Source organism: Limulus polyphemus, unplaced genomic scaffold, assembly GCF_000517525.1.
Source record: "Limulus polyphemus unplaced genomic scaffold, Limulus_polyphemus-2.1.2 Scaffold12004, whole genome shotgun sequence".
Lineage (NCBI taxonomy): Eukaryota > Metazoa > Arthropoda > Merostomata > Xiphosura > Limulidae > Limulus > Limulus polyphemus.
The window spans coordinates 9,715-13,393 of record NW_013677614.1 but is presented as its reverse complement, the minus strand read 5'-3'; the positions used below and the strand labels follow the sequence as shown (position 1 = coordinate 13,393).

At 30.6% G+C, this 3,679-nt stretch overlaps 1 pseudogene; it reads right to left on the bottom strand.

Annotated features, from left to right (window-relative positions):
- Nucleotides 1-7: 7 nt before the first annotated feature.
- Nucleotides 8-3,679, bottom strand: part of LOC106476894 — a 12,667-nt pseudogene continuing 8,995 nt past the window's right edge.

Below are 3,679 nucleotides of genomic sequence, written 5' to 3'. Positions count from 1 at the left end.
GTTCAGTACATAAAGGGAGACATTGATTGGAAGTTTCCAAAACCTAACATTTTATTTCATGACCACATTCCTCTGCTAATCTTTAACTATTTTGTGACAAAAGTCTGTGTCTGCTTACGACTGACAAATTGTCCCCAAACCTAGCATGTACCCTTTGGGCTCCCTAGGAGTGACATATGAGGAGTCAGCATTCAGATTGGATCCTCTGGGAGATCCGTATGTTTCCTGTACAGTGAATGAGTATGTCAACTAGTAAAATATATATATATATATATATACAAGACCTTTTGAATATGTTTTGAAGAAACAAGTTTCATAACATTTAGTTTGTTGCTAATCTCTATGTAAATAATTTTTGAAGGATTATTTGATTGTTGCCTTACTTATATAACTAAATACAATTTTATTTCAATATATCAAGAGATGAATGAAATAAATTTTTATGGTGTTTTCCCAACTTTTCTTTCATCATTTCTTCTAGGTTTAGTGAATATTATTCTAAAGTGTTGATTTTCATTAATCCTGAATATTTGTTGTGATTACCATAACTTACAACAGTTTATATCTGTCAGTACTTCATTGTATTGGTATTTATATATATTGAAACAGAATACATGAAACTTACTGTAACACGGATTATTTTAGATTAAAACAACTAAGACAATTGTTAAATTAATTCTCAAACCACCACATGTATTTTTATTATATTTCCAGCAAGACTTTAGGTTTAGACAAATTTTCAAATGTTTTATAAAGCTCGTAACTAATGAAAAAAAAAACGTTGCTAAACAGGCAAATATGCAAACCATAATAATAGTTTCAGTGTTGATAGAAGATGAAAATAAAGTATGCTACACTTTGAGACAAAACCTCAAGTGTCTAACTTATTTATAAAATGGATAGTAAAAAATAAATTAAAATACATATTTTTCTTTTTAATATCAGATTTTAATGAAGAACATTGATTAAGATTAACCTATCTTTGTTTAATTAAGACATAAGCTTTGTCATTTTCACTTTTAGTAATTGTACAAATATGCAATCCGTGTGATTTTTATCACATGTGTCAGGTATATTTTGAAGTCTTTAAATACAGCTGAATAGTTAGATGAATATAAAAAAATAAGTGTTTTATATCAGAAGCTTTAGTTCAAAACTTGAAATCATAATTGTATACTACCTAACATTTTTATGTCATCACACTGAAATACATACTACTCCAATAAAAAGGAGCGGTATTTAACATTGTATGTTGTCTTCCACGGGTAGTTTCGTATGTAAAAACAACCTACTACTGACATTAATAGCAACAAACCTTTTAATCACTAATATAATTGTATATTGAAGATAAAAAATAATGGATAACATTTCATTAGATATATCCGATAGTTTCATTCCCGCTTTTTGTTAACAGTAAATAGAATCATGTGAAATAGGGATTAATAACGTACACAGGGAACAAAATATCCGGGTTCACATTGCAATTTGCAAATCAAAACAACCCCAGTTGTGAATCACTTTCCTCTTTGTTTAAAATAATGTGTGAATCATTCTTTTTTTTCTTGTATGTTGTTTTTAAAACCTCCCACCACACAGTGAAAGTGCCGTAACGTTTCAGTTCGGTATACCAAAGTCAAAGTTGATGTTCATTTTTGGAAATTCCCACCAAATGGCACATACAGTATTTTCACACTTTGTACTAATCTGCTCATGACGTTCAGAATGTGCCCGGTCGTCACCAGCATCCTAGGCTGCCTAGCCAATTAGACCAGAGTATGTACCTACAGTACATTCACTGCAAATTTAGATGGTTACAAACTCTCTCAATACGGGCTCGATCCCAAGAACTGACCACGCGACCATTTTTTACTAAAACTACAACTTTTAATACAGTATGTGTATCTTCATAAAATTTGGCAGACTTTTAGTAAATATTACAAGTCATTTGTACACAAAATCGTTTTGTATTTTTACTAAAGCCTTGTCGTGAATATATCGACTCTTTTCTTGACCAGTCCAAGTGCAAAATGATTTTCATGTTAAAATCAAAAATGTTTTTCTTCATCTCAAGTGTCATTTGTGTAATCTCTAAAATCTCCTAAATACATTTCAAATGTTTTTTTTAGTACAACTGTATATTTTATCATTATTTTGTCTACGCTAACTCTATACATGTAAGTCTTTTTGCCCGACCTCGTGGCCACAAAATAAAATAAATCTAAATTATCTTTCTAGAATGACTTCAAATTATACTATGAAGCTACATTCGTTTATCGTAAGTATCTTTAAACACAAAACAGTATACATCTATTTATACTGCCCTTTGAACCATGTCTAACTACTAGTACCATTCGCACCATTATGATACAAGTTGTAAAACACTTGTGGAACATGCGGCCCCCGTTACGCTATCGAATTACATTACCCACGAGCTACTCCAAGCTGCTTGTATGCATGCTTTGTGAAAATTATCATTATTATTTGTTTCATCTAAACCAACCGTAACTAACATCAAAGTTTTCTATTTTTACATTTTAGTTACTTTTATAATAATACACAAGAAATAAAGTAGTTACCTGGGGCTTCTTAAGCACTAAAGAACATAGAATAATAACATGCAAAAAGCAGACATTGTCCCATAACTATCACAATTTTTCTGGCTTTCTAACTATGTGACAAGAACCGTTAAAAATTCATCCAAGCTAATTGACGTGTTTCCGTGGGAAGGAAGCTTGTACTGAAAGCAAAGTTAACATTTTTCTGGCTTTCTAACTATGGGACAAGAACCGTTAAAAATTCATCCAAGCTAATTGATGTGTTCCTGTGGGAAGGAAGCTTGTACTGAAAGAAAAGTTAACATTTTTCTGGCTTTCTAACTATGGGACAAGAACCGTTAAAAATTCATCCTGCTAATTGATGTGTTTCCGTGGGAAGGAAGCTTGTACTGAAAGAAAAGTTAACATTTTTCTAAACAGAAAACAATATAATATAACATGTCATTTTATAGATGAAACTGTGACTTTTTATTGGTTAAAAATTATATAGTATTAAACATAAGCTATTGAAAAATCCTGAAAGAGAGGATGTGACAGGCGAGTGTGGCAAGAGGGTCCGATTTTCTATTTGAAGGCTCTGTAACCAAACAAAATGCTTTATCTGAGCAATGACAATATTATAATAAGTAATCTATCTATGTTAAATTCTGTACTTCATGGGAGGGTGATGAATAAATTAGGAAAAAAAATGTCATTTCTCACATTAGAGAAAATTCAGCATCTTTTTCAATATTGCCTTATAAAATTAAGAACTTAAGACGTGTATACTATTAAAACATGGATTATTAGCTAATATTTTTGTTTCTAATTGTTATAACATGAACAAACAAAAAGTAGTTTAATTAAATTTTGAAGATAACTCACTAAAAACCTCGTGAAATACACAATAAAGGTTATTATTGCTGAAAAACATTAGACATTTTCTTCTTGAAAAAAAAACAAGGAGACCACATTGTGATGAGGTATCATAAAAATAAATCAATTTGAAAAACAATCCGTGGCAACCTTATTCAGTTGCAATATCTTCAAGTCACTTCTTTTTCTGGTTAATAATTTGTTAAATTATTTTGTGACAACTGTGGTGTTCGGTATTTCTTGCAGCTTTAAGTTATATTTTATATACC